Source organism: Macaca nemestrina, chromosome 17, assembly GCF_043159975.1.
Source record: "Macaca nemestrina isolate mMacNem1 chromosome 17, mMacNem.hap1, whole genome shotgun sequence".
Classification (NCBI taxonomy): domain Eukaryota; kingdom Metazoa; phylum Chordata; class Mammalia; order Primates; family Cercopithecidae; genus Macaca; species Macaca nemestrina.
Window position 1 is genome coordinate 33093725 of NC_092141.1, and position 20879 is coordinate 33114603.

Consider the following 20879-nt stretch of genomic DNA (forward strand, 5'->3'; position numbering starts at 1 on the left):
ATCCTCAGTGAGCTCCCTAATGTCCACTCACAGAAAGGACAAAACAGTGTTTCCAAAAGCTGAATGCAAAGAAAATTTCAAACCTGCAAAAACAATGTACAAATCACAAAGCAGTTTCTCAGAAAGCTTTTTTATACTTTTTATCTGCAGACGTTTACTTTTTCACCACAGGCCTCAAAGAGCTCCCAAATATCCCTTTGAAGATTCTTCAAAAACAGTGTTATCAAACTGATGAATGAAAATAAAGGTTTAACTCTGGGAGATGAATGAACACATCACAAAGCAGTTAATCAGATAGTTTCTTTCTAGTTTTTATCTGCAGATGTTTCCTTTTTCACCATCAGCCTCAATGTGATCCCTAATATCTCTTCCCTGATTCTACAAAAACAGTGCTTCCAACTGCTTAATGAAAAGAAAGTTTTAATTTGGTGAGGCGAATGCACACATCACAAAGCAGTTTATCAGACAGCTTCCTTCTAGTTTTTATCCTGGGATGTTCGCTTTTTTGCCTTTGGCATCACTGAGCTCCCAAATGTCCATTGGCAGAATGGACAAAAACAGTTTCCAAACTGCTGTATACAAATAAATGTTTAATTCTGTGAGATGAATGCACACATCATAAAGCAGTTTCTCAGAAAGCTTCTTTCTAGTTTTTACTTGAAAACATTTCCTTTTTCACCATAGGCCTCAATGAACTCCCAAATATCCCTTCATAGATTCTAGAAAAACAGTGTTTCCCACGTGCTGAAAAAAAAAATGTTTACCTCTGTGAGGTGAATGCACACATCACAATGCAGTTTCTCATATAGTTTCCTTCTAATTTGTATCTTGTATATTCTCTTCTTCAACATTGGCATCAAAGAGTTCCCAAATGACTGCTTGCAGAATGGAAAAAAACAGTGTTTCCAAACTGCTGAATCCAAAGAAAGGTTTGACTCTGTGAGATGAAGGCACACATGAAAAAGTAGTTTCTCAGAAAGCTTCTTTCTTGTTGTTTTTTTTTTTTCTGAAAGTGTTTCTTTTTTCACCATAGGCCTCAATGCACTCCCAAATATCCCTTCACAGATTCTACAAAAGCAGTGTTTCCAAACTGCAGCTTCCTTCTAGTTTTTATCACGGGAAAAGTCCTTTTTTGCCATTGGCCTCAAGGAGTTCCCAAAAGCCAATTCACAAAATGGACAAAAACTGTCTCCAGACTATTGAATCCAAAAAAAAATGTTTAACTCTGTGAGATGAATACACATATCACCAAGCAGTTTCTCAGAAATGTTCTTTCTGGTTTTTATCTGAAGATGCTTCCTTTTTCACTATAGACCTCAATATGCTCCCAAATGTTCCTTCGGAGATCTACAAAACCAGTTTTTCCAAATTGCTGATTGAAAAAAAGGGTTTAACTCTGTGAAATGAATGCACACATCACAAAGCGATTTCTCTGATAGCTTCCTTCTAGTGTTTATTTTGGGATATTCACTTTTTGGCCATTGGCCTCAAGGAGTTCCAAAATGTCCATTCGGAGAGTGGACAAAAACACTGTTTCCCAACTAATGAATCCAAAGAAATAATTAACTCTGTGAGATGAATCCACACATCCCAAAGCAGTTTCTCAGAAAGTTTATTTCTACTTTTTATCTGAAGATGTTTCATTTTTTACCATAGGCCTCAATGAGATCCCAAATATCCCTTTGCAGATTTTACAAAAACAGTGTTTCAAAACTTCTGAATGAAAAGAAAGGTGTGCTCTGCGAGGTGAATGCACACATCACAAAGCAGTGCCTCAGATAGCTTCCTTCTGGTTTTTATCCTGAGATATTTGATTTTTCACCATTGGCCTCCATGAGCTTCAAATGTCCATTCACAAAATAGAGAAAAAACAGTGTTTCCAAACTGCTGAATCCAAAGGAAAGTTTAAGTCTGTGAAATGAGTTTTCTTCACAAAGCAGTTTCTCAGAAAGATTCTTTCTTGTTCTTCTCTGAAGATGTTTCTTTTTTAACCATAGAGTTCAATGTGCTCCAATATATCCCTTTGTGGATTCTACATAAACAGTGTTCCCAAACTGCTGAATGAAAAGAAACGTTCAACTCTACAAGATGAATGCAAGAAACACAAACCAGTTTCTCAGGCTGTTTCCTTCTAATTTTTAATCTGGGAGATGAGATTCGCTTTTAGGCCTTTGGCCTCAATGAGCTCCCAAATGTCCATTTCCAGAATAGGCAAAAACAGTGTTTCCAAACTGATGAATCCAGAGATTAGTTTAGCTCTGTAAGATGAATGAATATACCACAAAGTGGTTTTCAGAAACTTTCTTCCAACCTTTTTATCTGAAGATATTTCACTTTTCACCACAGTCCCCAATGTGCTCTCAAATATCCATTCAAAGATTCTACAAAAACGGTATTTCCAAGCTGCTGAATGAAAAGAAAGTTTAACTTCTGTGAGGTGAATGCACACATCACATGAGGTTTCTCAGATAGTTTCCTTATTGCTTTTATGTGGAGATATTCACTTTTTCACACTTGGCCTAACTTAGCTCCCATATCTCCATTCTCAGAATGGACAAAAACAGTGTTTTCAAACTGCTAAATGCAAAGAAAGGTATACTTCTGTGAGATGAATATGCACATCACAAAGCAGTTTCTCAGAAAGCTTATTTCATGTTTTTATCTGAAGATCTTTCCCATTTCAACATAGGCCTCAATGTGCTCCCAAATGTCCTTTGCAGATTATACAAAAACGGTGTTTACAAACTGCTGAATGAAAAGAAAGATTTAGCTCTGTGAGATGAATGCACACATCACAAAGTAGTTTCTCAGAGAGCTTCCTTCTAGGTTTTATCTTGCAATATTTGCATTTTCACCATTGTCCTCAATGAGCTCCCAAATGTCCATTCATAGAATGGACAAAACAGTGTTTCTAAACTGCTGAATTCAAAGAAATGCTGAATTCTGTGTGATGAATGCACACATCACAAAGCCGTTTCTCAGAAAACTTCTTTCTAGTTTTTGTCTGAAGATGTTTCGTTTTCCACTATATGTCTCAATGTGTACCAAATATCCCTTTGTAGATTCTAGAAAAGCAGTGTTTCCATACAGTTGAAAGAAAAGAGAGTTTTAAGTCTGTGAAGAGAATGTACATGTCTCAAAGTGGTCTCTCAGATAGCTTCCTTCTGGTTTTTATCCTGGGATTTTCACTTGTTCGCCATTGGTCTCAATGTGCTCCCAAATGTCCATTTGATGAATGGACAAAAACAGTGTTTCCAAACTGCTGAAACCAAACAAATGTTTAACTCTGTGAGATAAATGCTCACATTATAAAGCAGTTTCTCAGAAAGCTTCTTTCTAGTTTTCATCTGAAGAGGTTTCCTTTTTTCACCATGGGCCTCAATGTGCTCCCCAAAATCCCTTCTGATATTCCACCAACACAGTGTTGAATGAAACTACTGAATGAAAAAGGTTTAACTTTGTGAGACAAATGCACACATCATAAAGCAGTTTCTCAAAGAGCTTCTTTCTAGGTTTTATCCTGCAGAATTAAATCCAAATTGTTGAATTAAAACAAATGTTTAACACTACAAGATGAATACACATGACAAAAAGTAATTTCTCAGACAGCTTCCTTTTAATTTTTTTTCTGGGATATTCGCATTTTTGCTTTTGGTCTCAATGAGCTCCCAAATGTCCATCCAGAATGGACAAAAACAGTGTTTCCAAACTGCTGAATCCAAAGATTGGTTTAACTCTATCACAGGAATGCACACATCACAAAGCAGTATTTCAGAAAGCTTCTTCCTATTTTTTTATCTGAGGATGTTTCCCTTTTTTGCCACAGAACTCAATGCACTCTCATATATCCCTTCACAGATTCTACAAAAACATTGTTTCCAAACTGCTGAGTGACAAGAAAGTTTCACTTCTGCAAGGTGAATGTACACATCACAAGGCAGTTTCTTAGATAGTTTCCTTATAGTTTTTATCCAGGGATATTCGCTTTTTTGCCATTGGCCTAAATTAGCTCCCATGTCTCCATTCTCAAAATAGACAAAAGCAGTGTTTCCAAACTGCTGAATCCAAATAAAGTTTTACCTCTGTGAGACAAATGCACATATCACAAAGCAGTTTCTCAGAAAGCTTTTTACTTGTTTATATCTGAAGAGGTTTCCTATTTCACCTTAGGTCTTAATGCGCTCGCAAATATCCCTTTGCAGAAATTAAAACAAACAAACAAACAAACAAACAAAAAACAGTGTTTCCAAACTGCTGAATGAAAATAAAAATTTAACTCTGCAAAAGGAATTCACACATCACAAAGCCGTTTCTCAGATAGCTTTCCTCTAGGTTTTATCCTCGGATATTCACTTTTTTGCCATTGGCCTCAATGAGCTTCCAAATGTACACTCACAGAATGGACAAAAGCAGTGTTTCCAATCTGTCGAATCCAAAGAAAGTTTTAACTCTGTGAGATGAATGCCCACATCAGAAAATAGTTTCTCAGAAAGCTTCTTTCTAGTTTTTTTCTGATAATGTTTCATTTTTCACCGCATGTCTCAATGCACTCCCCAATATCCCTTTGCAGATTCTACAAAAACAGTGCTGCCAAACAGCTGAATGAAAAGAAAGTTTTAAGTCTGTGAAGTAAATGAACACATTGCAAAGCGGTTTCTCAGACAGCTTCCTTCTGGTTTTTATCCTGGGTTTTTCACTTTTTTACCTTTGGCCTCAATGAGATCCCAAATGTCAATTTGCAGAATGGACAAAAACTGTGTTTCCTAACTGCTGAAGCCAAAGAAATGTTTAACTGTGTGAGATGAATGCACACATCAGAGAGCAGTTTCTCAGAACGCTTCTTTCTAGTTTTTGTCTGAAGTGGTTTCCTTTTTTAACCATAGGCCTCAATGTGCTCCCAAAAATCCCTTTGCAATGTCCACAAACACAGTGTAACAAAATTGCTGAATGAAAAAAAAAGGTTTAACTCTGTGAGATGAATGGACACATGAGAAAGCTATTTCTGAGATATATTCCTTCTAGTGTTTGTCCTGGAATATTCACTTTTTCACCATTAACCTCAATGAGCTCATGAAAGTTTATTCACAGAATGGACAAAAACAGTTTTTCTAAACTGCTAAATCCAAAGAAAGATTTAACTATGTGAGATGAATGCACACATCACAAAGCAGTTGCTCAGAAAGCTTCTTTCCTGTTTTTATCGGAAGATATTTACTTTTTCACCATAGGCCTCGATGTGCTCCCAAATACAACCTCACACATATTACAAAAACAGTGTTTCCAAACTGTTGAATGAAAACAAAAAGGTATAACTTTTGTTTTTCATTTGAAGATGATTCCTTTTTCACCATAGGCCTCAATGCACTCCCAAAATATCCCTTCACAGATTGTACAAAAACCATGTTTCTAAACTGCTGAACCAAAACAAATGTTTAAATCTATGAAGTGAATGACTACATAACGAAGAGGTTTCTCAGATACCTTCCTTCTCATTTTTTTCCTGGAATACTCACTTTTTCACCATTGGTCTCAATGAGCTCCCAAATGTCAATTTGCAGAATGGACAAAAACTGTGTTTCCAAACTACTGAATCCAAATAATTGTTTAACACTGTGAGATCAATGCACACATCACAAAGCAGTTTCGCAGAAAGCTTCTTTCTAGTTTTTATTTGAAGATATTTCCTTTTTCACCATAGGCCTCAATGTGCTCCCAAATATCCCTTCACTGATTCCACAAAAACAGTGTTTCCAAACCTCTATATGAAAAATAATATTTTAATTCTGTTATAGTAATGCATACATCACAATGCAGTTTCTCACAAAGCTTCTTTTTATTTGAAGATATTTCCTTTTTCATCATAGGCCTCAGTGCACTCCAAAATATCCCTTTGCAGATACTACAAAGCAGTGTTTCCAAACTGCTGAAGGAAAAGGAAGGTTTAACTCTGTGAGATGAATGCACACATCACAAAGCAGTTTCTCAGATAGCTTTCCTCTAGTTTTTATCCTGTGATATTCATTTTTTTGCCATTGGCCTCATGAGCTCCCAAATGCTAATTCACTAAATGGACAAAAATGTGTTTCCTGTTGTGGGAATTCAGGAACCCCAAACGGAGGGACCAGTTGAAGCCATGGCAGAAAAATATAAATTGTGAAGATTTCATGGATACTTATTAGTTCCCCAAAATAATAGTTTTATAATTTCTTATGCCTGTCTTTACTGCAATCTCAGACATAAATTGTGAAGATTTCTCAGACATTTATCACTACCCCAGTCAATATCTTTCTGATTTCCTACGCCTGTCTTTCCTTTAATCTCTTAATCCCATCATCTTTGTAAGCTGAGGAGGATGTATGTCGCCTCAGGACCCTGTGATGATTGTGTTAACTGCACAAATTGTTTGTAGAGCATGTATGTTCAAACAATATGAAATCTGGGCACACGAAAAAAAAGAACAGGATAACAGCAATGTTCAGGGAACAGGGGAGATAACTTTAAATTCTGACTGCCTGTGAGCCGGCTGGAACAGAGCCACGTTTCTCTTCTTTCAAAAACCAATAGGAGAAATATTGCTGAATTCTTTTTCTCAGCAAGGAACATCCCTGAGAAAGAGAATGCATTCCTTATGGGAGGCCTCTAAAATGGCCGCTTTGGGGGTGGCTGTCTTTTACAGTCATAGGGAAAGAGAAGAAATAAGCCCCAGTTTCCTATAGTGCTCCCAGGCTTATTAGGATGAGGAAATTCCCGCCTAATAAATTTTGGTCAGACCAGTTGTCTGCTCTCAAAACCTGTCTCCTGATAAGATGTTATCAATGACAATGCATGCCCAAAACTGTGTTAGCAATTTTAATTTTGCCCTGTTCTGTTGTCCTATGATCTCACCCTGCCTCCATTTGCTTTGTGATATTTTATTACATTGTGAATCTTGTGATCTCTGTGACCCACACCCTATTTTTACACTCCCTCAACTTTTGAAAATCGCTAATAAAAACTTGCTGGTTTTACGGTTCAGTGTACATCACGGAACATGCCTACATGTGATGTCAACCCAGGACACCCAGCATTAAAATTTCTCTCTTTTGTACTCTTTCCCTTTATTTCTCAGAAATACAAAAGAAGACACATTGAATATTGGGAGTGGGTTTCTCCCAATAGTTTCCAATAGGCTGCATCAAAAAAAAAAAAAAAAGATTTAACTCTGTGAGATGAATACACACATTACCAAGCAGTTTCTCAAAAAAGGTTCTTTCTAGCTTTTTTTTCCTGAAGATGTTTCCTTTTTCACTCTAGGCCTCAATATGCTCCCAAATTTCCCTTCACAGATCTACAAAACCAGTTTTCCCAAATTGCTGATTGAAAAGAAGGGTTTAACTCTGAGAGATGAATGCACACATCACAAAGTGGATTCTCTGATTGCTTCCTTCCAGTGTTTACCCTGGGATACTTGCTTTTTCGCCATTGGAGTCAAGGAGATCCCAATTGTCTATTCACAGAATGGATAAAAACATTGTTTTCCAACTAACAAATCCAAATAAATGATTAACTCTGTGAGACGAATTCACACATCCCAAAGCAGTTTCTCAGAAAGCATCTTTCTACTTTTTATCTGTAATGTTTCCTTTTTCATCTTGGCCTCCATGAGATTCCAAATATTCCATTGAAGATCCTATAAAAACAGTGTTTCCAAACTGCTGAAAGAAAACAAAGGCGTGACTGTGCAAGGTGAATGTGCACATCAAAAAGCAGTGTCTCAGATAGTTTCCTTGTAGTTTTTTGTGTGGGATATTCGAAATTTCACCATTGGCCTCTGTGAGCTCCAAATGTGCATTTGCAGAATGGACAAAAACAGTATTTCTAAACTGTTGAATGAAAAGAAAGGTTTAGCTCTGTGAAATGAATGAACCCATCACAATGCAGTTTCTCAGAAAGATTCTTTCTTGTTTCTATCAGATGTTTCCTTTTAACCGTAGGGCTCCATGTGCTCCAAAATATCCCTTCATAGATTCTATATAAACAGTATTTCCAAAGTGCTGCATGAAAAGAAATGCTTAACTCTGCAAGATGAGTGCAGACAACACAAAGCAGTTTCTCAGACAGCCTTCTTTTAATTTTTATTATGGGATAATCGCTTTTTGGCCTTTGGCCTCAATGAACTCCCAAATGTCCATTTCCAGAATGGACAAAAACAAAATTTCCCAACTGCTGAATTTAAAGTTTGGTTTAAATGTGTGAGGAGAATGTACACATCACAAAGCAGTTTTTCAGAAAACTTCTTCCTATTTTTATCTGAGGATGTTTCCCTTTTCACTACAGGCCTCAATGCACTCTTATATATCCCTTTGCAGATTCTACAAAAGCAGTGTTTCCAAACTGCTGAATGAAAAGAAAGTTTTACATCTGTGACGCGAATGCACACATCACAAGGCAGTTTCTCAGGTAATTTCCTTATAGTTTTTATCCTGGAATATTGCCTTTTTTCTGTTGGCCTAAGTTAGCTCCTATATCTCCATTCTTTCCAGGTTTTATGTGAAGACATTCCATTTTTCACCATAGTCATCAATGCCTGCCTGAATATCCCTTCGCAGGTTCTATAAAAACAGTGATTCCAAACTACTGAATGAAAAGAAAGCTTTATCTCTGTGAGATGAATGCACACATCACACAGCAACTTCTCAGATAGCTTCTTTCGAGATTTTATCTTGGTATATTCGCTTTTTTTCACCCTTGTCCTCAATGAGCTCCCAAATGTCTGTTGGCAGAATGGACAAAAACAATGTTTCCAAAATCCTGATTCCAAGGAACGGTTTAATTCTGTGAGATGAATGCACACATCACAAAGCAGTTTATCAGAAAGCTTCTTTCTTGTTTTTATCTGATGATGTTCCCTTTTTCACTATAGTTCTCAATGTGCACCCAAATATCTTTTCGCACATTCTACAAAAAATTTTTTCAAACTACTGAATGAAAAGAAAGGATAAACTCTGCAAGATTAACACACCACAAAGAAGTTTCTCAGACAGCTTCCTTCTAGTATTTATCCAGGAATATACGCTTTTTTGCCATTGACCTCAGTGACCTCCAAAATGTCCATTCACAGAATGGAGAAAAAATGTTTTCAAACTGCTGAATCCAAAGAAATATTTAACTCTGTGAGACTAATGCACACATCACAAAGTAGTTTCTCAGAAAGCTTCTTTCTAATTTTTATCTGAAGGTGTTTCTTTTTTGACTGTAGACCTCAATGAGCTCTCAAAGGTCCCTTCGCACATTCTACAAAACCATGTTTCCAAACAGCTGAATGAAAAGAAGGTTTAACTCTGAGAGATGAATGCACACATCACAAAGCAGTTCCTCAGACAACTTGTTTCTAGTTTTTGTCCTGGAATATTTTCTTTTTCCCATTTAGCATCATTGAGCTCTCAAATGTCCTTTTGCTGAATTTACAAAAACAGTGTTCCAAAACTGCTGAATCCAAAGAAATGTTTAACTCTGTGAGATGAATGCACACATTACAAAGAAGTTTCTCAGAAAGCTTCTTACTAGTTTCAATCTGAAGAGGTTTACTTTTTCACCACAGGCCTCAAAGCGCTCCAATGTATCCCTTCGCAGATTCTACAAAAATAGTGTTTCCAAACTGGTGAATGAAAAAGAAGGTTTTACTCCATGAGATGAGTTCTCACTTCCCACAGCTTTTTCTCAGGTAGCTTCCTTCTTGTTGTTATCGTGGGATATTCACTTTTTTGAAGTTGGCCTCAATGAGCTCCAAACTGTCCATTCTCGCAATGAACAAAAACAGTGTTTCCAAACTGCTGAATGCAAAGAAACGTTTAACTTTGTGAGATGAATCTGCACATCACAAAGCAGTTTCTCAGAAAGCTTCTTTCTTGTATTTATCTGAAGAAGTTTCCTTTGTCACCATGGGCCTAAATGTACTCCCAATTATCCCATTGCACATTCTACAAAAACAGTTTGTCTAAACTGCTGAATGAAAAGAAAGATTTAACTCTGTGAGATGAATGCATACATCACAAAAATGGTTCCCAGATATCTTCCTTCTGGTTTTATCCTGGAATATTACTTTTTGCCATGGGCCTCAATGAGCTCAAAATGTCCTTTCACAGAATGGATAAAAATAGTGTTTCCAAACTGCTGAATCCAAACAAAGCATTAACTCTGTGAGACGAATGCACACAACACAAAGCAGTTACTCAGGAAACTTCTTTCTTGTTTGTATCTGAAGATGTTTCCTTTTTCACGTGAGGCTTCAAAGCAATCCAAATTATACCCTTGCAGGTTCTACAAAAACAGTGTTTCCAAACTGCTGAATGAAAAGAAAGGTTTAACTCTGAGAGATGAGTGCAAACATCACAAAGCGATTTCTAACATAGCTTCCTACTAGTTTTTATCCTGGAATATTCACCATTGGCCACAATGAACTCCCAAATTTCCATGTGCACAATGGAGAAAAACAGTGTTTCCAAACCTCTATATCCAAAGAAATGTTTAAGTGTGTGAGATGAATGTACACATCACAATGCAGTTCCTCAGAAAGCTTCTTTCTGCTTTTTATCTGAAAATGTTTCCTTTTTCAACACTGGATTCAATGGGCTCCAAAACATCCCATCGCAGATTCTTCAAAAACAGTGTTTACAAACTGCTTAATGAAAAGAAAGGATTAGCTCTGTGAGATGAATGTATTCATCACAAAGTGGTTTCTCAGGTGGTTTCCTTCCTTTTTTTTTTATCATGGGATTTTGCTTTTCCACCATTGGCCTCAATGAGCTAACAAATGTCCATTCGCATAATGGACAATAAGAGTGTTTACAAACTGTTGAATCCAAAGAAAGGTTTAACTCTGTGAATGAATGCACACATCACAAAGCAGTTTGTCAGAAAACTTCTGACTTTTTCACTATAGGTCTCAATGGACTCCCAAATATCCCTTCATAGGTTCTACAAAAACATAATTTCCAAACTCTTGAATGAAAAGAAAACTTTAACTCTACGAGATAAATGCACACATCACAAAGTGTTTTCTAAGATAACTCCCTTCTGATTTTTATTCTGGGATATTCACTTTTTCACCTTTGATCTCAGTGAGCTCTGAAATGTCCTTTTGCTGAATGGACAATAATAGGTTTTCCAACCTGCTTAATCCAAAGAAATGTAACCTCTGTGAGTTGAATGCACTCATCACAAAGCAGTTTCTCAGAAAGCTTCTTCCTAGTTTTTATTTGAAGTTATTTCCTTTTTCACTGTAGGACACAATGTGCTCCTAAATTTCACCCGCAGATTCTGCAAAACCAGTGTTTCCAAACTGCTTAATGAAAGGAAAGGTTTACCTCTGCTGGATGAATGCAAGCCTCACAAAGCAGTTTCTCAGAGAGCTTTTCTCTAGTTTTATCCCTTCACAGATTCTACAAAATCAGTGTTTCCAAACTGCTGAATGAAAGAAAAGTGTAACTCTGCAAGAGGAATGCACACATAACAAAGCAGTTTCTCACAGAGTTTCCTTCTAATTTTTATCCTTGGATATTCTTTTATTCACCTTGAGCCTCAATGACCTCCCACATGTTCACTCGCAGAATGGACAAAAACAGTGTTTCCAAACAGCTGAATCCAAAGAAAGAATTAACTCTGCAAGATGAATGCAAACATCACAAAGCAGTTTCTCAGAAAGCTTCTTTCTTGTTTTTATCAGAAGATGTTTCCTTTCTCACCATAGGCCTCAATGTGCTCCCAAATACCCCTTCGTAGATTCTTCAAAGACAGTTCTTCCAAACTGCTGAATGAATAGAAAGATTTAACTACACCAGATGAATGCACACATCACAAAGTGGTTTCTCAGATAGCATTCTTCCAGTTTTTATCCCTGGGTATTTGCTTTATTGCCATTGGCCTCAACGAGTTCCAAATGTCCACTCACTGAATGGACAAAAACAGCGTTTCAAAACTGCTGAATCCAAAGAAAGTTATAATTCTGTGAGATTAATGCACACATCACAAAGCAATTTCTCAGCAAGTTTCTTTTTCGTTTTTATCTGAAGATGTTTCCTTTTTCATGATAGGCCTCAATTCTCTCCCAAATGTCAATTCGTACATTCTACAAAAAAGTGCTTCAAAACTGCTGAATGAAAAGAAAGATTTAACGTTGCAAGATGAATGCACACATCACAAAGCAATATCTCAGATAGCTTCCTTCTCATTTTGATCCTGGGATAATTGCTTTTATGCTTTTGGCCTCAATGATCTCCCAAACGTCCATCTGCAGAATGGACAAAAAGTGTATTTCCAAACTGCTGAATCCAAAGAAAGGTTTAATTCTGTGAGATGAATGCACACATCACAAAGCAGTTTCTCAGAAAGCTGCTTTCTAGATTTTATTTAAAGATATTTCCTTTTTCACCATAGGCCTCAATGTACTGTCAAATATCCTTTTCATATTCTACAAAAACAGTGTTTCTAAACTGCTTAATGAAAAGAAAGGTTTACCACTGCTAGGAGAGTGCACACATCACAAAACGGTTTCTCAGATAGCTTCTTTCTTGTTTTTATCTTTACATATTCACTTTTTGGCATTGGCCTCAATGAGCTCTAACATGTCCATACGCATAATGGGCAAAAACAGTGTTTCCCAACTGCTGAATCCAAAGAAAGTTTGAACTCTGCGAGATGAATGCACATATCCCAAAGCAGGTTCTCAGAAAGCTACATTCTTGTTTTTATCTGAAGATGTTTTCATTTTCATGACAGGCTTCAGGTGCTCCCAAATATTCCTTCGCATATTCTACAAAAATAGTGTTTTCATACTGCTGAATAAAAAGAAAGGTTTAGCTCTGTGAGATGAATGCACACATCACAAAGCAATTTCTCATATAGCTTCCTTCTTATTTTTATCGTGGGATATTTGCATTTTTGCCTTTGGTCTCAATGAGCTCCCAAATGCCCATTTTTCAGAATGGAGATAAACAGTATTTCCCAACTGCTGAATTCAAAGAAAAGTTTATCTCTGTGAGATGAATGCACATATCAAAAAGCAGTTTCTCAGAAAGGTTCTTTCTAGTTTTTGTCTGAAGATGTTTCTTTTTTAACTGTAGGCCTCAATGTGCTCTCAAATATCCAATCGCACATTCTACAAAAACAGTGTTTCCAAATTGCTGAATAAAAAAAAAAATGTTTAGCTCTGAGAGATGAATATTCCTTTCACAAAGTAGTTTCTCAGATAGCTTCCTTCTTGTTTTTGTCATGGAATATTTGCTGTTTTGCCATTGGCCTCAATGAACTCCCAAGTGTCCATTCACACAATGGGCAAAAACAGTGTTTCCAAACTGCTGAATGCAAAGAAAGGCTTAACTGCATGAGATGAATGCACACATCACAAAGCAGTTTCTAGAAAGCTCTTTCTTATTTTTATCTGAAGTTTTTTCCTTTATCACTATCGGCCTCTATGAGCTCCCAAATATCCCTGCACATATTCTACAGAAACAGAGCCTCCAAAATTCTGAATGAAAAGAAAGGTTTCACTCTGAAAGATGAATGCACACATCACAAAGCAATTTCTCAAGTATATTTCATCAAGTTTTTCTCCTAGGATATTTGCTTTGTTGCCATTGGCCTCAATGAGCTCCCAAATGCCCATTTGCACAATGAACAAGAACAATGTTTCCAAACAGCTGAATCTAAAGAAAGCATTAAATCTGTAAGATGAATGAACAACATATAAACAGTTTCTGAGAAAGTTTCTTTCCAGGTTTTATCTGAAGAGGTTTACTTTTTCACCATATTCCTCAATGCACTCCCAAATATCCCTTTGCAGTTTCAACAAAAACAGTGTTTCCAAATTGCTGAATCAAAAAAAATGTTTTAACTCTGTGAAATGAATCAACACATCACAAAGTGGTTTCTCAGATAGCTTCCTTCCAGTTTTCATACTTGGATATTAGCTTTCTTGCCATTGGCCTCCATGAGCACCAAAATGTCCATTTGTACAATGGACAAAAATAGTGTTTCCAAACTCCTGAATCCAAAGAATATTTTAACTCTGTGAGATGAATGCACACATCACAAAGCAGTTTCTCATAAAGCTTCTTTCTTACTTTTATCTGACCGTGATTCCACTTTTAAATTAGGCCTCAATGCCCTCCCAAATATCCCTTTGCAGATTCTACAAAAACAGAATTTGTAAACTGCTGAATGAAAAGGAAGATTTTACTTTGTGAGATGAATGCACACACCAGAAATCAGTTTCTCAGATAGCTTCCTTCTAGGTTTTATCTTGGAATATAAGCTTTTTCTCAATTGGTCTTGATGAGCTGCCGAATGTCCATTTGCAGAATGGACAAAAGAGTGTTTGTAAACAGCTGAGTTCAAAGAAAGGTTTAATTATGTGAGATGAATGCACACATCACAAAGCAGCTTCTCAGAAACCTTCTTTCTAGTTTTTATCTGGAGATGTTTCCTTTTTCCACATAGTACTCAATGCACTTTCAAAAATCCCTCTTCAGATTCCAGAAAAATAGTGTTTCCAAACTACTGAAGGAAAAGAAATATTTATCTCTGTGAGATGAATGCTCACAACACAAAGCAGCTTCTCAGATATATTCTTTCTTGTTTTTATCATGGGATATTCACTTTTTCGCCATTGGCCTCAATGAGCTCCCAAATGTCCATTCGCACAATGGACAAAAACAGTGTTTCCGAACTGCTGAATGCAAAGGATGTTTTAAATCTGTGAGATGAATGCACACATCACAAAGCAGTTTCTCAGAAAGCTTCTTTCTTCTTTTCATGTGTAAGGTATTTCCTTTTTCACCATAGACCTAAATGCACTCCCAAATATCCTTTCACACATTCTACAGAAACAGTTTATCCAAACTGCTGAATGAAAATAAAGGTTTAATTCTGTGAGATGAGTGCACACATCACAAAGCTGTTTCTCACATAGCTTCATTGTAGTTTTTATCCTGGAATATTCACTTTTTCGCCATTGGCCTCAATGAACTCCAAAAGCTCCATTCGCAGAATGGAAAAAAAAACCAGTGTTTCCAAACTGCTGGATGAAAAGAAAGGTTTAACTCTGCCAGAAGAATGAATACATCATGAAGCTGTTTCTCAGAGAGTTTCCTTCTATTTTTTATCCTGGAACGTTAACTTTTTTGCATTTGACCTCAATGAGTTCCAAAATGTCCATTGGCAGAATGGACAAAAGCAGTGTTTCCAAACTGCTGAACCCAAGGACAGGTTTCACTCTGTGAGATGAATGTACACATCACCAGGCAGTTTTCCAGAAATATTCTTTCTAGTTTTAATGAGAAGATATTTCCTTTTTCATAGTAGACCTCAATGCCCTCAAAAATATCCCTTTGCAGATTCTACAAAAACAGTGTTTCCAAACTATTGAATGAAGAAAAAGCTTTAACTCTGCAAGAAGAATGCACACATCATAAAGCAGTTTCTCAGATAGTTTTCCTCTAGTTTTTATCCTGGGATATTTGCTTTTTTGCCTTTGGCCTCAACGAGCTCCCAAATGACCATTCGAAGAATGGACAAAAAAAGTGTTTCCAAACTGCCGTATCCCAAGAAAGGTGTAACTCTGTGAGATGAATGCACGCATCACAAAGCAGTTTCTCAGATATATTTCCTCTTGTTTTTATCTGAGGATGTTTCCTTCTTCACCATAGGATTCAATGTGCTCTCAAATATCCTTTCACACATTCTACAAAAATATTGGTTACAACCTGCTGAATGAAAAGTGAGGTTTAACTCTGAAAAGTCCATTGGTAGAATGGACAAAAACAATTTTTCCAACCTGCTGAATCCATAGAATTATTTAATTCTGTGAGATGAATCACACATCATAAAGCACTTTCTCAGAAAACTTCTTTCTGGAGTTTATCTCAAGACGTTTCCTTTTAGAGCCATAGGTCTCAAAGCCCTCCCAAACATCCCTTTGGAGATTCTACAAAAACAGTGTTTCCACACTGATGAATGAAAAGAAAATTTGACTTGTGAGATGAATGTACACATCACAAATCGGTTTCTCAGATAGATTCCTTTATTTTTTATCCATGGGTATTTGCTTTCTCGCCACTGTCCTCAATGAGCTCCCAAATGACCACTTGCTGAATGGGCAGAAACAGTGTTTTCAAACTGGTGAATCCAAAGAAATATTTAACTCTGTAAAATGAATGTAAACATTACAAAGCAGTTTCTCAGAAGGGTTCTTTCTAGTTTTTATTTGAAGATATTTGTTTTTCACCAGAGGCCTCAATGCACTCCCAAATATCCCTTCACAGATTCTTCAAAGACAGTGTTTACAAAAGCTGAATGAAAACAAAGGTTTAACACTGCAAGATGAATGCTCACATCACAGTGGTTTCTCAGATAGCTCCCTTCTTGTTTTTATCTTTGGGTATTCTTTTTTTTTTTTTTCTTTTTGGTCATTGGCCTCAATGAGCTCCCAAATGTCCACTTGCAGAATATACAAAAACAGTGTTTCCAAACTGCTGAATCCAAAGGAATGTTTAACTTTGTGAGGTGAAGGCACACATCACAAAGCAGTTTCTCAGAAAGATTATTTCTTGTCTTTATCTGAAGATATTTCCTTTTTCACCAAAGACCTCAATGCGCTCCCAAATATCATTTGCAAATTCTAGAAAAACAGTTTTTCCAAATTGCTGAATGAAAAGAAAGGTTTAACACTGTGAGATGAATGCACACATTGCAAACCGCTTTCTTCAGTGGCTTCGTTCTAGTGTTTATCCTGGAATATTAGGTTTTTCAACTTTTGCCTCAATGAGCTCCCCAGTGACTAGTCGCTGAATGGGCAAAAACTGTTTCTAAACTGCTGAAGCCAAAAAAATGTTTAACACGATGAGATGAATGCACACATCTCAAAGCAGTTTCTCAGAAAGCTTCTTACTACTTTTTATCTGAAGATGATTCCTTTTTCACTGTAGGCCTCAATGCACTCCCAAATGTCCCTTCACACAAAGGACAAAAACTTTGTTTCCAAACAGCTGAATCCAAAGAAATGTTTAACTCTGAGATGAATGCATGTATGAAAAAGCAGTTTATCAATAAGCTTCTTACTAGTTTTTATGTGAAGATGTTTCCTTTTTCACCATAGGTCTCAATGCACTCCCAAATGTCCCTTCGCAGACTCTACAAAAACAGTGTTTCCAAATTTCTGAATGAAAAAAAAAGTTTAACTCCACGAGATGAATGCACACATCACAAATCGGTTTCTCAGATAGCTTTCTTCATGTTTTTATCATGGGATATTCACATTTTCCCCAATTATACACAATGACCTCCCAAATGTCCAGTCACACAATGGACAAAAACAGTGCTTCCAAACTGCAGAATCCAAAGAAAGTTTTAGCTCTGTGAGATGAATGCACATATCACAAAGCAGTTTCTCAGAAAACTTCTTAAAGGTTTTTATCTGAAGATATTTCCTTTTTCACCGTGTGCCTCTACGCACTCCCAAATATCCCTTCGCATATTCTACAAAAACAGTACTTCCAAACTACTGAATCCAAAGAAAGGTTTAACTCTATGAGATGAATGCACACATAACAAACCAGTTTCTCTGATAGCTTCTTTCTGTTTTTTATCCTGGGATATTCGCTTTTTTGCCTTTGGCCTCAAGGAGCTCCATTTGCTCCATTTGCTGAATGGACAAGAACAGTGTTTCCAAATTGCTGAATCCAAAGAAATGTTTAACACTGTGAGATGAATGCACACATCACAAAGTCATTTCTCAGAAAACTTCCTTCTAGTTTTTATCTGAAGAAGTTTCCTTTTTCCACATAAGACTCAATGCACTCCCAAACATCCCTTTGCAGATTCTAGAAAAACAGTGTTTCTAAACTGCTGCATGAAAAGAAACATTTAACTCTGCAGGATGAAAGCTCACATAACAAAGCAGTTTCTCAGATATATTCCTTCCTGTTTTTATCTTGGGATATTCAGTTTTTCACTATTGGCCTCAATGAATTCCCAAATGTTCACTCTCACAATGGACAAAAACGGTGTTTCCAAACTGCTGAATCCAAAGAAAGTTTTAACTCTGTGAGATGAATGCACACATCCCAAAGCAGTTTCTCAGAAAGCTTCTTTCTTGTTTTCACCTCTTCAGATGAAACATCTTCATGTTTCCTTTTTTACCATAGGCCTGAGTGTGCTCCCAAATACCCTTTCACACTTCCTAAAAAAACAGTTTATCCAAACTACTGAATGAAAAGAAAGGTTTAACTCCGTGAGATGAATGCACACATCACAAAGCAGCTTCTCAGAAAGCTTCTTTCTTATTTTTATGTTAACATGCTTCCTTTTTCAAGATGGGCCTCAATGTGCTCCCAAATATACGCTCACAGATTCTGCAAAAAGAGTGTTTCCTAACTGCTGAAAAAAAATAAAGGAATAATTCCATAAGATGAATGCTTACATCACAGAGCAGTTTCTCAAGTAGGTTTCTTCTTGTTTTTATCATGGGATATTCACTTTTTCGCCTTTGGCCTCAATGAGCTCCCAAATGTCCATTTGCACAAGGGACAAAAACAATTTATCCAAACTGCTGAACGAAAAGAAAGTTTTAACTCTGCGAGATGAATGCACACATCACAAAGCAGTTTCTCAGATAGCTTCCTTATAGTTTTTGTCTAGGAATATTCGCTTTTTCACCATTGACTTAAAGGAACTCCAAAACGTCCATTCATAGAATGCAAAAAATAGTATTTCCAAAGTGCTCAATCCATAGAAAGGTTTAACTCTGTGAAATGAATGCACACATTACAAAGTAGTTCCTTAAAAAGTTTCCTTCTAGTACTTATCTAATGTTTCCATTTTCAGCATAGGCCTCAATGTGCTCCCAAATATCCATTCACAAATTATACAAAACAGTGCTGCCAAATTGCTGAATAAAAAAAGTTTAACAACACAAGATGAATGCACACATCACAAAGGAGTTTCTCAGGTAGCTCCTTTCTAGTTTGTATACTGGGATATTTGCTTTTCTGCCTTTGGCCTTAATTAGCTCCTAAATGTCCACCTGCAGAATGGACAAAAACAGTATTCCCAAACTGCTGAATCCAAAGAACTGTTTAACTCTGTGAGACGAGGACATACATCACAAAGCGGTTTCTCAGAAAGCTACTTTCTAGTTTTCATCTAAAGATGCTTCCTTTTCACCATAGGCCTCAATGTACTCCCAAATATTCCTTTGCAAATACTACAAAAAGAGTGTTTCCAAATTGTTGAAAGAAAAGAATGGTTTACTTCCATGAGATGAATGCTCACATCACAAAGCCATTTCTCAGATAGCTTCCTTCTTGTTTTTATCATGGGATATTTGATTTTTCACCAAAGACCTCAATAAGCTCCCAAATATCCATTTGCACATTCTACAAAATCCGTGTTTCCAAACTGCTCAGTGAAAAGAAAGTTGAAAGTATGTGAAAAGAATGCACACATCATGAAGTGGTTTATCTCATGGTTTCCTTCTATTATTTATCTTTGGGTATTCTCTTTACTGCAATTGGCCTCAAGGAGCCCCCAAATGTATACTTGCAGAATGGACAAAAACAGTGTTTACAAGCTGTTGAATCCAAAGAAAGGTTTAACATTGGGAGATGAATGCAAACATCACAAAGCAGTTTCTCAGAAAGCTTCTTTCTTTCTTGTTTTATGTTAAAATGCATCCTTTTTCACAATAAGCCTCAATGTGCTCCCAAATATCCCTTCACAGATTCTGTAAAAAGAGTTTCCAAACTGCTGAAAGTAAATAAAGGAATAATTCGTGAGATACACGCTCACATCACAGAGTAGTTTCTCAGGTAGCTTCTTTCTTGTTATTTTCTGTTGGATATTTGCTTTTTTGGCATTGGCCTCAATGAGCTCCCAAATGTCCATTTGCATAAAGGACAAAAACAGTGTTTCCAAACTGCTGAATCCAAAGAGAGGTTTAGGAGCAAGATGGCCTAATAGGAACAGCTCCAGTCTCCAACTCCCAGCACGAGCGACACAGAAGACAGGTGATTTCTGCATTTTCAACTGAGGTACTGGGTTCATCTCACTGGGGAGTGCCGGACGATCGGTGCTGGTCAGCTTCTGCAGCCCGACCAGCGAGAGCTGAAGAAGGGCGAGGCATTGCCTCACCTGGGAAGTGCAAGAGGGAAGGGAATCCCTTTTCCTAGCCAGGGGAACTGAGACACACAACACCTGGAAAATCGGGTAACTCCCACCCCAATACTGCACTTTAAGCAAACAGGCACACCAGGAGATCATATCCCACACCTGGCCGGGAGGGTCCCACACCCATGGAGCCTCCCTCATTGCTAGCACAGCAGTCTGTGATCTACCGGCAAGGCAGTAGCGAGGCTGTGGGAGGGGCGCCTGCCATTGCTGAGGCTTAAGTAGGTAAACAAAGCTGCTGGGAAGCTCGAACTGGGTGGAGCTCACAGCAGCTCAAGGAAACCTGCCTGTTTCTGTAGACTCCACCTCTGGGGACAGGGCACAGTAAACAATAACAAACTCAGCCGAAACCTCTGCAGACGCAAACGACTCTGTCTGACAGCTTTGAAGACAGCAGTGGATCTCCCAACATGGAGGTTGAGATCTGAGAAGGGACAGACTCCCTGCTCAAGTGGGTCCCTGACCCCTGAGTAGCCTAACTGGGAGACATACCCCACTAGGGGCAGTCTGACACCCCACACCTGACAGGGAGGAGTACACCCCTGAGAGGAAGCTTCCAAAGCAAGAATCAGACAGGTACACTCGCTGTTCAGAAATATTCTATCTTCTGCAGCCTCTGCTGCTGATACCCAGGCAAACAGGGTCTGGAGTGGACCTCAAGCAATCTCCAACAGACCTAC